Genomic DNA, 16,094 nt, shown 5'->3' with positions numbered 1-16,094 from the left:
TGGCTCTGTTTCTGTGTGGGTCTGAGTGTAGAATCAGAGAATCCCTACAGTGTGGATATATACCCTTCAGCCCAACAAGTCCATGCCAACCCTCTGAACAGTAACCCATCCAGACTTATTCCCCTATATTTACCCCTGACTAATGCACCTACTCTGCACATCCATGAACACTACGGGCAATTTAGCATGGCTAATTCACCTGACCTGCATATCTTTGGACTGTGGGAGGAAACCAGAGCACCCAGAGGAAACCCCACGCAGACCCAGGGAGAACATGCAAACTCCACACAGTCACCATGGCTGGGATTGAACCCAGGTCCCTCGTGCTATGAGGCAGCAGTGCTAACCCACTGAGCAACTGTGCCATCCCTGTGTGTGGGTTTGTGTCTATGGGTCTGAATGCCTGTGCGTGGATCTGTGTCTATGGGTTTATGTCTGTGGGTCTGTGTTTGTTTCTATGGGTCCGTGTGTGTGTGTGTGTGTGTGTGTGTGTGGGCCCACTCCTCCCTGTACAGCTCTGAGCTCAGGCCTGCTGCCCAGTGCTGAGGTCACTGCACTGATCTGACTAACTGAGGGACAGTCCTGCTGCTTACTGTGGCGAGTTAGGACAGGACTCTCTCTACCCGGGCTACAAATTCATTGAATTGATCATGAAACTCACTGCCCGGTATCAAATGGAGAAAGGCCATTGACATTGGTCAGTTGGTCAACAGCTGGGGGAAAATGGGTCAGAGGGCATGGGCCAGGTTCATTGTCAGGTTATTTGCCAGGCCGAGATACTTTCAGGTCGGGTCTCCATTTTCCCAGAGAGAGCACCATGATCCTACAGGTCCCACTGGAACCTCAGGATTAGAGTGATGCTGGAAAAGCACAGCATCCGAGAAGCAGGAAAATCGATGTTCCGGGCAGGAGCCTTCATCAGCCTGAAACGACAATTTTCCTGCTCTTCGGATGCTGCCTGACCTGCTGTGCTTTTCCAGCACCACTCTAATCTTGACTCTGATCTTCAGCACCTGCAGGGCCCACTTTTGTCCCTGGAACCGGTCTCACTATTGCCTCAGGTTCCATGGATGGAGCTCAGGGAGATTGCAGGGTTGGAAATCTTAAACAGACAACCTTAGTATTTGTCACCAAAGTATTAAATTGGAGAGGATTCAGAAAAGATTTCCCAGAATGTTGCCAGGTCTGGAATGTTGGTTTTATAAGGAGAGGCTGAATAGGCTGTGGCTATTTTCACTGGAGCGGTCACAGATTGATGGTGACCTTATAGAGGTTTATAACATCATGTGGGCCATAGATAGGGTGATTAGCCAAGGTCCTCTCCCCAGGGTAGGGCAGCTCAAAACTAGAGCTCAGCCTAACCTGCTGTGCTTTGACCAGCAACACATTTGCAGCTCAAAACTAGAGGGCATACATTTAAGGTGAGAGCAGAAAGATTTAAAAGTGACCTGATGGGCAACGTTTTCACACAAAGGGTGATTCATATGTGGAATGGATTGCCAGAGGAAGTGGTAGGTGTACGTACAGTTACAACATTTAAAAGCCATTTGGACAGGTATGTGAGTAGGAACAGGTTTGGAGAGATATGGGCCCAGCGCAGGCAGGTGGGACTGGTTTAGTTTGGGAAATGCGGTTGGCTGGGGTGGGTTGGAGCGAGAGGTTTGTTTCCGTGCTGTAGGACTCTGACTCAATTCCATAAAATGATTGATATCTATAATCTCCTGTGAACAAGAGCTGGTACAGTGACTGCTCATATTGTTTTCAAAGTTCCAAAGTTGCTGAACTGGACTAGTTTTTTTGGTGTGGAGTTTGACTGAAGTCAGATCCTGGCAGTGAATCTCCAGCTGAAAAAGAACAGAGTCTCCAAGATCACAGAAAGACGCGAGGATATTTATCAAATTCTGCCACCAACTCCCTCCCTAAGGGCTGTAGGTCCAGTATCCTGTAGTCCCACCGCTCAGGAATCCCTTTGGGGAACTCTGACAAGCAACTCCAAACCCCGTCTGCACTTAACTCCGAGACAGACCCGAGCAGGCTGACACCAGCCAATAGGATCGCAGTGTCACAGAGTGTAATATTGAACACATTTAACAGAAGTCTTTCATCGTTTAGAATGATCATGGTGGTTTCAGTTCCTTCATGTGTAAATCCCAGAACGTTTTTAAAGTTACATTCTCAAGACAGCTTTAACAATAGGTGTCATCTCAGCTCAGATACTGCACTGAGGGTGTGAGGTTAAAGTCTGGGTCCCAGTGTCAGGTCAGACCGATTCTCATTCCCAGTGGGATTTACAGAATCTCACATGGATTCATGTAATTTTTGAGCAAACTGTAATGTAATTCTGGAAGTATGAATTCACCCCACAAACGTATATGTGTGTCCGTGCGGGGTGTGTATGTGTGTGTGTAGTGCAGTGGGGTCACCTGTCATGTGACATGAACCGAGCAGAGGCTACAGCAACAGATGAATGGACCACAGCACAGCAATCACTTTCAGAAGTGATCCCTCGCGGTCAGGGGAAAACATCAGCCTCTGACCCCCAGTGATCATCACCCAAGGCGACCTTTGGGACAGGCAACAACGCTAAGTGGCCGAGCAGAGGCTGAGAGGCAAGTTGGGTACCCATGGGGGAGGGCCTCAACCAGGACCTTGGGTCCATGTCACATTACAGGTGACCCCGCTGCACACATTCACACATGTACACACTCTCACGCTGACCCTCTCCCATACACAAGCTCTGTCTCTCTCTCTCTTGCGCTCACACATACACTCCTGCACTCACATGCACCTTCTCACAAACCTATACACCATTACACTCACTCACACACACACACACTCACTCAGTCTCCCCTGCACGGACACAAATATATGTTTGTGGGGTGAATTTGTAATTGCAGAATTACATTACAGTTTGCTTAAAAAAACTGCATGAATCCATGTGAGATTCTGTAAATCCCACTGAGAATGAGAATCGGTCTGACCTGACACTGGGACCCAGACTTTAACCTCACACCCTCAGTGCAGTATCTGAGCTGAGATGACACCTATTGTTAAAGCTGTCTTGAGAATGTAACTTTAAAAACGTTCTGGGGTTTACACATGAAGGAACTGAAACCACCATGATCATTCTAAACGATGAAAGACTTCCGTTAAATGTGTTCAATATTACACTCCGTGACACTGCAATCCTGTTGCTCGGAGTTCTGTGTCCCATGATTCTGCTCCACAATCACCTGATGAAGGAGCGTCGCTCCGAAAGCTAGTGCTTCCAATTAAACCTGTTGGACTATAACCTGGTGTTGTGTGATTTTTAACTTTGTCCACCCCAGTCCAACACCAGTGATAGGGAGATAGATATCTTTCCATTCAGAAAGAAAACACACTGTCTGGAACAGAGAGATGTCTGGACATCTGGTCACAGTGTAGGGTAAGCAATGGAGCAGAGATGTCACTGGGAGTTCCAGTCTCTGTTTGATTTGAAACCAAAAGAGAAAATGCTGGGACAATCTCAGCAGGTCCGGCAGCATCTGTAAGGAGAGAAAAGCGCTGACATTTAAGGTCTAACTGACCCTTTGTCAAAGCAGCTTTGATAAAGGGTCAGTTAGCCTCGAAACATCATCTCTTTTCTCTCCTTACAGATGCTGACGGACCTGCTGAGATTGATCTCAGTGTGAGCAGGATGATTCAGCTCAGAGCTCCCTGGCTCCCAGCAAGAGGCTGGGGCCTTTGGTTCAGGCTGCAACCTGTTGTGAATTCAGCTGGTTAAGGATTAGACCATGTGAGCACGGTAAGGCAGCTTACACTGTCTGCCATCCAGACAATGAACAGGCACGCGCAAGATCAGGACACCCAGAAAATAACATAGCACTCTCACCTATATCTGATATCAATCATGGTCAGATACAAAAAGAAGTCAAATTCATCAATGTCTTCTCCCACAATTCAGCAGGGTAAGGGTCACTCACTGTGTAACCGTACAGAGTCAATGTTTATACAGCAGGGTAAGGGTCACTCACTGTGTAACTGTACAGAGTCAGTGTTTATTCAGCAGGGTAAGGGTCACTCACTGTGTAACTGTACAGAGTCAGTGTTTCCTGAGTGTTTCCAGAGTCAGTGTTTCTCTATTCCTGAGATGCTGCCTGGCCTGCTGTGCTTTGACCAGCAACACATTTGCAGCTGTGATCTCTAGCATCTGCAGACCTCATTTTTTACTCACTGTGTAACGGTACAGAGTCAGTGTTTATTCAGGGTAAGGGTCACTCACTGTGTAATGTCCAGCCGAGTTCTAAACTGGGCCAAGGCCAATTGTATCACAATTCGGCAGGAGCTGGGAAATGTGGAATGGACACAGCTTTTGAAGGGAAGTCCACATTTGAGATGTGGGAGGTTTTCACAGATAGGTTAAAGATAGTGCAGGATAGGCACGTCCCTTTGAAAACAAGGGATAGGAAAGGCAAGATTTGTGAACCGTGGATGAGAGGAGCAACTAGCCAAGAGGACAAGGGAAGTCTACATAAGGTCCAGGCAGCTAGATCAGAACAGGCCTTGGAGGAATATCGGGAGAGTAGGACCAGTCTCAAATGAGGAACCAGGCAGGCTAAAAGGGGTCATGGAATAACTTTAGTGAGCAGAATTAAGGAGAATCCCATGGCCTTTTATTCTTATATAAGAAGCAATAGGGTAACTAGAGAAAGGGTTGGTCCACTAAAGGATAAGGAAGGAAGGTTGTGTTTTGAACCAGAGAGAATGGGTGAGATTCTCAATGATTACCGTGTATCAGTGTTCACTGAGAGGGACATGATGAATGTTGAGGTTAGAGATAGAAGTTTGTTTACTCTGAATCACAGAGATAAGGAGGGAAGATGTGTTGGGTAGGGTAAAGGATATTATGGTGGACAAATCCCCAGGGCCAGATGGGATCTATCCCAGGTTACTGAGGGAGGTGAGAGGGGAAATAGCTGGGGCCCTAACAGATATCTTTGTGGCATCCTTAAATACAGGTGAGGTGCTGGAGGACTGGAGGGTTGCTCATGTTGTCCCCCTGTCCAAGAAGGGTAATAGGGATATTCTGGGTAACTACAGACCAGTGAGCCTGACGTCAGTGGTGGGGAAGTTGCTGGAGAGGATACTGAGAGATAGGATCTATTTATTTTTAGAAAAGAATGAGCTTCTCAATGATTGGCAACATGGTTTTGTGTGGGGGAGATCGTGCCTTACCAACTTAATAGAATTCTTTGAGGAAGTGACCGAGTTGATAGATGAAGGAAGGGCTGTTGATGTCATATACATGGACTTGAGTAAGGTGTTTGATAAGGTTCCCCATGGTAGACTAATGGAGAACGTGAAGTCACATGGTGTGTAGGATGTTCTAGCTAGGGGGATAAAGAACTGGTTGAGCAACAGGAGACAGAGAGTAGTAGTTGAAGGGAGTTTCTCGAAATGGAGAAAGGTGACCCAGTGGTGTCCCACAGGGGTCAGTGCTGGGGCCACTGTTGTTTGTGATATACATAAATGATCTGGAAGAGATCACTGTTGGTATGATCAGCAAGTTTGCAGGTGACACAAAGATTGGTGGAGTAGCAGAAAGCATAAGGGACTGTCAGAATACAGGAGGATATAGATAGACTGGTGAGTTTGGCGGAGAAGTTGCAGATGGAGTTCAATCCAGACAAATGTGAGGTGATGCATTTAGGCAAGACTAATTCTAGAGCGAATTATACAATGAATGGAGAGCCTTGGGAAAAGTTGATGGGTAGAAAGATCTGGGAGTTCAGGTCCATTGTACCCTGAAGGTTGCTGCCCAGGTGGATAGAGTGGTCAAGAAGGCATATAGTACGCTTGCCTTCATTGGACGGGGTATTGAGTATGAGAGTTGGCAGGTGATGTTAAGATAGTACACAATGTTGGTTCGGCCGCATTTAGAATACGGTGTACAATTCTGGTCACCACATTACCAAAAGGATGTGGACGCTTTGGAGAGGGTGCAGAGAAGGTTTACGAGGATGTTGCCTGGTATGGAAGGTGCTAGCTATGAAGACAGGTTGAGTAGGTTAGGTTTGTTTTCATTAGAAAAAAGGAGATTGAGGGGGGGCCTGATTGAGGTTTACAAAACCATGAAGGGTATAGACAGGGTGGATAGAGACAAGCTTTTTCCCAGGGTGTAGGATTCAATAATGAGAGGTCATACTTTCAAGGTGAGAGGTGGAAAGTTTAAGGGGGATACACGCGGGAAGTACTTCACACAGAGAGTCGTGGGTGTCTGGAATGCGTTGCCAGCAGAGGTGGTAGAGGCAGGCACGGTAGATTAATTTAAGATGTGTCTGGACAGATGTATCAGTAGGTGGGGAGCAGAGGGATACAGATGCTTAGGAATTGGGCGACAGATTTAGACAGTGGATTTGGATCAGTTCAGGCCTGGAGGGCCGAAGGGCTGGGTTGTAAATGTTCTTTGAATAGGTGCTTAACTCTGCAGATGATGCCTTTGGGTCTGAATTACCATCGTGCTTGACGGATGTCCAGTTCTGGGAGAAAGTGAGGACTGCAAATGCTGGAGATCAGAGTCGAGTGTGTTGCTGGAAAAGCGCAGCAGGTCAGGCAGCATCCGGGGAGCAGGAGAATTGATGTTTCGGGCATAAGCCCCTCCTGCTCCTCGAATCCTGTCCGACCTGCTGTGCTCTTGCAGCACCACATTCATCTCTGATCTCCAATTCTGTTTCACTGAAAATTCCACAAATTAAGTTTTAAGAAGACCAAAAATACTGCTATCGTTCGGACCATAATCTCGGTTTCTGCCCTCTGACTCTATCCTCTCAGCCTGGTCTGTTCCAGGTTCTCTTGGTCACAGAGACCACCTCTTTCCACATGTCCAATATCACCTCAGTCTCCTTGACTCTGCTCCCCTGCTTCTCAAACCCTTACCCATCCCTCACCCCCTCCACAGCCTCACCCCCCCTCTCACCCCAGCGTTTCCCTATTTGCCCGTGGCTCCATGGATTACCCTGTTGCAAGTTCCATTGATATCGTTCCCCTTCAATCTTGGCCAAGTTGTTGAGAAATTTCCCATGAGTTGGATGCCAGCCGGTGTGGTCACATTCTTCAGAGATCAGTGCAGTTATATAAAGTGGAACCTGGTCAAATATCACTCCTTGATACCATACTCCAAACAAGAGGGACCCTCAGGGAGGCTGCTCACTCACAGAGTTCAATACTTGTTCAGACAAGGTGAACTCCCACAATGTATCACCGACAGACAGGGAATCAGGGAGAGAGAGGTAGGGAATGAGAAGAAGACACTGGGATTCCAAGGGAGACACCAGGATTTTGACAGACAGACCAGGAATAAGCAAGGGAAGGAGCAGCTAGCGCAGGTCAGTGCACACCCACCTGAGTTTGTCTGGATCAGGATCCACTTCAGGCTTCCCTTTGTTGATCCCAGGAGAGATTCATTCTCACACCGTCCTGTTGTGGAGCCACCCTTTAACAACAAGAATGAGTGATTTTAAACCTGCTATAAATAGCTCACTGCCTGTTTAAGTTTATCTGGTCCCTCCTCCCACTGGGAACTGGTCCAGAAATCATCAGCATCTGATTCGAATTTGGACACTTACTGAGTCAAGTCCCAGTTTAAAACCTTGCAGGCAAATGGCCTGAGCTGTGATCAGAGCCACATGTGGAGAATATCTCTCCAGCCAGGAATAAGAGCCAGCCCCAGAGCCAGACTCTGGGCCAGTTCTAACAGCTGGATCTCAAATGTGTTTTCAAAAACAAAGCCAGCTGATTGACAGAGAGGCAAGATGCTCATCAAGTTCATCTCTTTATTCAAAACACAAAATCATTTCTCTATATTTTCATATACAATTGTATTACCTAGAACTTGCCAAGTGCCCAACTCTAACATCTTCAATAAAAACTTCCAACATTTTCCATGTAACAGAGGAGGTCCACGCATCCATTTCCAATCCAATGGGACGTTCTCCGAATCAAAGGAGTTTTGGAAAATTATAACCAATGCATAAACTATCTTTCTAGCTAGTTCTTTTCAAACTCTGGGATGGAGTCCGTCAGGATCTGGGTGCTTCTTGGTCCACGCTCCGAAGATTTACTCAGTACCACATCTCTGATGATTGTTATTTTCTTGAGGTCCTCCCTCCCTCCCTTCCATTTCCGGGTGGTACTTGTATCATTTCCTGTGAAGCCTGATGATCTTTCAGTTCATCTGCAAACCCAGACCTTCCATGATGAATTATCCAGTCTCTCTTTCTGTAAGGCAAATGCTCACGTTGTTAACTTTTTTCTAAACTATATAGAAACTCTTATTGTCTGTTTGCATATTGTCAGCTAGCTTCTTCTTCTACTCTAATATTTCCTTTTATTAGTTTTGGATATCCTTTCCTTTTTTTTCATTCTGTGAATCTTCTGACCTGCCCCAGTTTTTGTACAATTAAATACCACTTTGTTTAGTTAGATCTTATCTTAAATATTTCTAGTTGACCACTGGAATTTTCCTACTCACTGAAATGTATCTATTCTGTCTATTTTTGCCTTCATTATTTATTCCTTTATGCCCCACCTCACCATGTGGTCATTGTTGGGACCCTTTACACCAATCCCACAGGTAACTTTGTGCCTTTTTTAATTCTCATCTCCATCCAAACTGTTTCCATTTCCTGATTTCCTGACCTTAGGTCATCCCTTGTTATTGCCTAAATACAACAGTAATGACCAGAGCGAACCATCCATCTTTTCCAGCTTTACTGTGGTTCGACCATGAGTTGAAAATGTGAGGTGTTGGAAGGGTGCAGCCAGTCAGGCAGCATCCGAGGAGCAGGAGAATCAATGTTTACATCCTGTTATCTTCAGGATTTAGCTCCCAAACCATGTCATCCTGCAGCTATGTTTCTGTAACGGCTAATGGACCGTATTTATCCATTTCTATTTGCACTCCCAGTTCATCCATTTAGTTTCAAATGCTACATGCATTCAGATACAGATCCTTTAATCGTATCCTTTCACCCTCTTGATAAGTTCCAGTCTTATCTGTTGATCGATTCTTGGGTACATTTTCTCAATCCCTGCAGTGACAGTCTGGTTAATGTGTCCTATATTAATGTCTCTCTCTTTGGCCTTGACTGTACGATTTTATTTAACATATTTTCTCATATTTGATCTCTGCCGCACTATTCAGTTTTGAATCCTCTTTACTTCCTTGGTCTTAAACAAGACTTTAATTTCTGGACTTTTGTATTCCTTCTGGCTTTGTTTCATTTATTTGTGCTGTTTTTTAAAGTTCTGGTTTTGTAGTGAGTGTGTAACTGGGATGGTGTTGGTTACAGTGGTAGAGGTGAGTTGGTGCTGAACAGAGTGACGTTTATGTCAGTAGTAATGGTGAAGGGAACGTGTACCTAGTCACCAGCCCATAGCCCATAACAGAGAACTTAACAACAAGGTCTGTAACTTTGGACATTCTCTTTATTTCTTCATTTTTCTGCCTTGATATTTTTTGTTTTGGTTTATTTGGAGAGTGGCGACACTATACAACACTTTTCACCGTATTTTGTGACAAGGTACAGGTGATAATGCATAAATCAAACATCAAACGTTTAGTCACGCAGTCAGCAACAATACCAGCCCCAGCACATTTCAGGGGGACACCCTCCCATTGGATGGACCCCACGTTCCCATGTCCTGGGGCCTGTGCCCCACAAACTGGAAATGATATTGCTGTACTTTCAGCCATGCCTTATTGCAGGAAGTGCTGGAAATACTCATGGGGTCAAGCTGCCTTTACCCTGAGAGACCGAGCTAACACTCCACATCAATAAGGAGGCTTCATCGGAATCTTTCAGCATTCTCCTTTTGCACATTGTGCCTCTTGGCCGGTTTTGTTTGTTAATCTCAGTGGGTATGATGTGGAGGTGCCAGGTGTTGGACTGGGGTGCACAAGGTCAGAAGTCACATGACACCAGGTTACAGTCCAACAGGTTTATTTGAAATCAGAAGCTTTCAAAACGCTGATCCTTCATCAGCTAGAGTCATGAGAAGCATTCAGGCACAGAATTTATAGGCAGAGAGACCAAAAAAATCACACACATGGTGTCAGCCGTTTGGTTTGTCTCCAGCATCATCTTATTTTGATTTTTTTTGTAATTATCTCGCTGCCTCAATTACTCAGAATGTAGGTCATCCCTTCGCTTGTTATTCAGCTGTTGACACTTTACTCACACCATCTGACACTCTTGATCACATGCAGAGACTTATTATTCAGTCTGTCCACATACTGCTCACACCGTGTGTGTGATTATTTTGATGCGTCTGCCCATTGGTCCCTCGTCCTATAAACTCTGTGTCTGTGTGTTTCCCTTCACTGGATGAAGAAACAGAGCTTTGAAAACTTGTGATTTCAAATAAACCTGTTGGACTGTAACCTAATCTCAGTGCAGGGTAAGAATGGGCTGTTTGACTTGGTGCGTGGGAGGAACATTAACCACCATCACCACCCAACCCAACCCAACCCAACCCAAACCAACCCAACCCCACCCAACCCAACCCAAACCAACCCCACCCAAACCAACCCCACCCAAACCAACCCAACCCAACCCAACCCAACGCAACCCAAACCAACCCCACCCAACCCAACCCAAACCAACCCCACCCAAACCAACCCAACTCGCCCATGTCCCAATTCAAAATCTCAACTATTCCCGCAAATGCAGAAAGATGATGATTTTTTTTCCCCTGCCCAGAATTCCAATCGGTAGGGTTTTGGGACATTCCAGTATACAAGAGTTTGGGACATTCCAACGCCTGGGGGTTTGGGAGATTCCAATGTATAGGAGGTTGGGATATTGTAAACACAGTACAGTCTGGGCAAGAGGATTGTTGGGGGTGAAAATGAGACAACGGGCACAGGGAGCGTGTGGATTTGGAGTGAGGATGAGCTTGGTAAAAGTTGACCGGTGGGTAGGAGGATGAAAGTGAGGGAGGTTTTGGAGGGTCAAGGTGGGATGCACAAGGAATAGACTGGGGAAGTGAGGGGGAGTTTTGCAGGATGTGAATGAGGGGTGGGGAGGGAGTGAGGGGGTGTGACAGTGAGTGTGGGGGGAGCGATAGTGTGAGGGAGTGAAGGTAAGGGTGTGTGAGGAGTGAGGGTGAGTGTGGGGGAAGTGAGGGTGAGTGTGGGGGGAGTATGGGTGAATGTGGGGGGGAATGAGGGTGAATGTGGGGGAGTGAGGGGGAGTGTGGGGGGAGTGAGGGGAGTGAGGGTGAGTGAAGGGAGTGATGTTGAGGGGAGGGAGAGAGTGAGGGTAGTGAATGTGAGTGAGGGGATTGAGGAGAGTGAGGGTGAGTGGGAGGAATGAGGGTGAGGGTGAATGAGGGGGAGTGAGGGTAAGTGTGAGGGTAGTGAGGGTGAGTGAAGGGAGTGAGGGTGAGTGGGAGGAATGAGCGTGAGTGAGGGTGAATGAGGGTGAGTGGGGGGAGTGAGGGTGTGTGAGGGTGAGTGGGGGGAGTGAGGGTGAGTGTGGGGGGAGTGAGGGTGATTGTGGGGGAAGTGAGGGGGAGTGTGGGGGGAGTGAGGGTGAGTGAGGGGAGTGAGGGTGAGTGAAGGGAGTGAGAGTGAGTGAGGGTGAATAAGGATGAGTGGGGGAGTGAGGGTGAGTGTGGGGAAGTGATGGTGAGTGTGGGAGGAGTGAGGGGAGTGAGGGTGAGTGAAGGTGAATGAGGGTGAGTGGGGGGAGTGAGGGTGAGTGTGGGGGGAGTGAGGGTGAGTGTGGGGGGAGTGAGGGTGTGTCAGCCTCAGTCTCACTCTCAAACACCATCTTCCTCAGGGTCACAGTCAGGGTCAAGGTTACGGTCAGGGTCACAGTCGGGGTCGGGGGTCAGGGTCACAGTCAGGGTCGGGGTCACAGTCAGAGTCATTGTTAGGGTCATTACCTGACCCTGTGTCCGTTCCTGAGGTTTGGGGTGAAGTTGTGCCGGGAGTTTGTTGTGACAGGGTCTGGTTCCAGCCACTGCCCTCAGTCTCCCAGAGGGTCCAGTGTCACTGTCAGGTCCCAGCAGCCCCTCCCCACAGTCGGGGGGGTAGGACACTCGGCCCCTCCAGGCTGGGACAGCAGTTGGCAGGTGGTTCGATCAGGAGAAATGCAGGGTGGAGGTTGGGATAACCTTAAATAAACAAAGTGATCCCAGGGTGAGGAGAGACGGCTGGTATTAGTGTGAATGAAGATGTGCTGGCAGAGACGGAGGGATGATATAGTTTACAAATGCATTGTACAGCAACAACACACATTGATATAGCAACTTAACTGTAATTCAGAAAACATCCGAGCTGCTTTACAAATGTATCACAAAGCAAAACATCACATCAAGCCATAATTATTTGGCAAAAGGAAAATGTTTTGCAGAAATTTTGGAACTACTTCAAATATTGAGCAATCTTTCAGGATCACGTTCTTGAGAGAAAAAAACCGTGCGATTTCAGGCCAATGACCTTTCAACAAATCATAAAAACAATTGATCAAAAGCCAAGTTAAACAGGGGGGTTGTAAGGGGAGGGGGGAACAGAGATACACAGACAGAAGGTGAAGGGAGGGAGGGAATTCCACTGCTTCGTCAGTCAACACCATTGTTAAAAATGGTATTGTTACAGGCACTCACTCTGTATGGGGAGGACAGTGTCTCCTGTACGACGAGCTGCCAGTGTAGCCCTGCACGTGTGCAGATATCATACCTCATCAAAACAATCTGAAACTCATGTCCACTATCACACAGGAAATGGGGCATCTATCAGAATTTCAAAGAAATCAGCCTCAAATCTAGATTCAGGCCTCATTGTCAGACTAACCTGCCCTGCCCACTGGTGTCCACTTGACAGGAGTCATTTCTGGCTTGACCATAATTAAATGAACTTTTTATATTGGCACAATGACAGAATTGAATGTGCCACAGTCCATCGTGCTAGAAACGGCAGGATTTGAAAAGGGAATTTCCTGTGGTGACATTGTGAGAAACAGAACTCCCTCACAAATCAATCAGCCTGTGACAAAGCCTTGGAAACAGGAACAATTTATTACAGGCTTACAAGAACTGGACGCTTCTGTAATCAAGCAGAAATGCGCGCGAAAACAATACATTAAAGCTTTCTTATTCAGTTTACAAGTTGCGGAATCTCGCCTCCCTTTTCCCATCCTATCAGAAGCCGATTACCTCACTTGTTAGTTATTTTCTAACCTGGCCATCCTGCTGTCCTTGTCTGCATGCTTTGATCCTTGGTTGTTACAGCTTGTTCTTTTATCCAGTTCCTCTTACCATACTATAACCTTTATTGTGAAATGCCCTTACCGCTTCTCTTTGTGGTCAGCTACAACCCTTCATAGTTATTTCCTAACTTAAAACTATTTTCTTTAAAAGACCCTCTATTCATTAAAGTCTTAGCCTTAAGTATGCTACATGCTACAAGAATTCTGCGACTGTATAATGTTCCCCTTCCCTTCCCCCCACCTGCAAAACCAACATTTCTAATCTCCCACAACATTAGCCTGCGACGCCCTCATTCTGCAAATCCATGTGCTCTGTTCCACCGAGTGACAGAGTTGCATGAAGCACAGTCACGGTTACAACTGGAGCTGGCCAGGAGGCTAGAACTGAGGGAATGCAGATATCTTAGAGGGTTATAGGCTATTCCTTGATCCTATCTGCCAAAGAGTTCTCACAAAGATAGGAAGAGGCAAGGTCATGGACAGATTTGAAGACAAAGGTGAGATTTTTAAAATCAAGGCTTTTGTTTACTAGCAAATCAATGCTGATCAACAAACATCAGGTTCAGGAAGGATTAGAACAAAGAACAAAGTACATTTACAGCCCAGGAACAGGCCCTTCGGCCCTCCAAGCCTGAGCTGATCCAAATCCACCATCTAAACCTGTTGGTCAGTTCCTAAGCATCTGTATCCCTCTGCTCCCCACCTACTCATGCATCTGTCCAGACCCATCTTAAATGAATCTGCCGTGCCTGCCTCTACCACCTCTGCTGGCAACGCGTTCCAGACACCCACCACCCTCTGTGTGAAGTACTTCCCACGTGTATCCCCCTTAAACTTTCCACCTCTCACCTTGAAAGTATGACCTCTCATTATTGAATCCTTCACCCTGGGAAAAAGCTTGTCTCTATCCACCCTGTCTATACCCTTCATGATTTTGTAAACCTCAATCAGGTCCCCCCTCAATCTCCTTTTTTCTAGTGAAAATAAACCTAACCTACTCAACCTGTCTTCATAGCCAGCACCTTCCAGACCAGGCAACATCCTCGTAAACCTTCTCTGCACCCTCTCCAAAGCGTCCACATCCTTTTGGTAATGTGGCGCCCAGAACTGGACACAATATTCTAAATGCGGCCGAACCAATGTCTTGTACAATGTTAACATGACTTGCCAGCTCTTATACTCAATACCCCGTCCGATGAAGGCAAGCGTACTATATGCCTTCTTGACCACTCTATCCACCTAGGCAGCAACCTTCAGGGTACAATGGACCTGAACTCCCAGATCTCTCTACCCATCAACTTTTCCCAAGGCTCTCCATTCATTGTATAATTCGCTCTAGAATTAGTCTTGCCTAAATGCATCACCTCACATTTGCCTGGATTGAACTCCATCTGCAACTTCTCCGCCAAACTCTCCAGTCTATCTATACCCTCCTGTAATCTCTGACAGTCCCTTATGCTTTCTGCTACTCCACCAATCTTCGTGTCACCTGCAAAGTTGCTGATCATACCAACAGTGATCTCTTCCAGATCATTTATGTATATCACAAACAACAGTGGTCCCAGCACTGACCCCATGGGACACCACTGGGTCACCTTTCTCCATTTCGAGAAACTCCCTTCAGCTACTACTCTGTCCTGTTGCTCAACCAGCTCTTTATCCACCTAGCTAGAACATCCTACACACCATGTGACTTCACGTTCTCCATTAGTTTACCATGGGGAACCTTATCAAACACCTTATTAAAGTCCATGTATATGACATCAACAGCCCTTCCTTCATCTAACAACTTGGTCACTTCCTCGAAGAACTCTATTAAGTTGGTAAGGCATGATCTCCCCACGCAAAACTATGTTGCCTATCACTGATAAGCCCATTCTTTTCTAAATATAAATAGATCCTATCCCTCAGAACCTTCCCCAGCAACTTTCCCACCACTGACGTCAGGCTCACCTGGTCTGTAGTTACTGGAATATCCCTACTACCCTTCTTGTACAGGGGGACAACATGAGCAACCCTCCAGTCCTCCAGCACCTCACCTGTGTTTAAGGATGCTACAAAGATATCTGTCAGGGCCCCAGTTATTTCCCCTCTCACCTCCCTCAGCAACCTGGGATAGATCCCATCAGTCCTGGGGGTTTGTCCACTTTAATAACCTCTAGCCTACCCAACACATCCTCCCTATTTATGTCAACGTGATCCAGACTAATCAAACGTCTCTCTAATCTCAACATTCATCATGTTCCTCTCCTCAGTGAACACTGATGCAAAGTAATCATTCAGAATCTCACCCATTCTCTCAGGTTCGCCACAGAACCTTCCTTCATTATCCTTTAGATGCAATCTGTTGATAGGCCAAATAGATGGGAGGCCATATTGGATTTGGTGCTTGGCAACGAACCAGGCCAGGTGTCAGATCTCTCAGTGGGTGACAGTGATCACAACTCCCTGACCATTACTATACTCGTGGAGAGGGATAGAAGCAGACGGTATGGGAACATAGAACACTACAGCACAGTACAGGCCCTTCAGCCCTCGATGTTGTGCTGACCTGTGAAACCAATCTGATGCCCATCCAACCTACACCAATCTATTATCACCCATATGCCTATCCAATGAGTATTTAAATGCCCTTAAAGTTGGCGAATATACGAGTGTTACAGGCAGTGCGTTCCATGCCCCTACCACTCCCTGAGTAAAGAAACTACCTCTGACAGCTGTCCTGTATCTATCACCCCTCAGTTTAAAACTAGCCATCACCATCCGAGGAAAAAGGCTCTCCCTGCCCACCCTATCTAACCCTCTGATTATCTTATATGTTTCAATTAAGTCACCTCT

This window comes from Hemiscyllium ocellatum, chromosome 31 (assembly GCF_020745735.1).
Source record: "Hemiscyllium ocellatum isolate sHemOce1 chromosome 31, sHemOce1.pat.X.cur, whole genome shotgun sequence".
NCBI classification, from domain to species: domain Eukaryota; kingdom Metazoa; phylum Chordata; class Chondrichthyes; order Orectolobiformes; family Hemiscylliidae; genus Hemiscyllium; species Hemiscyllium ocellatum.
The sequence above is the reverse complement of the archived record's forward strand: the minus strand, read 5'-3'. Positions refer to the sequence as shown.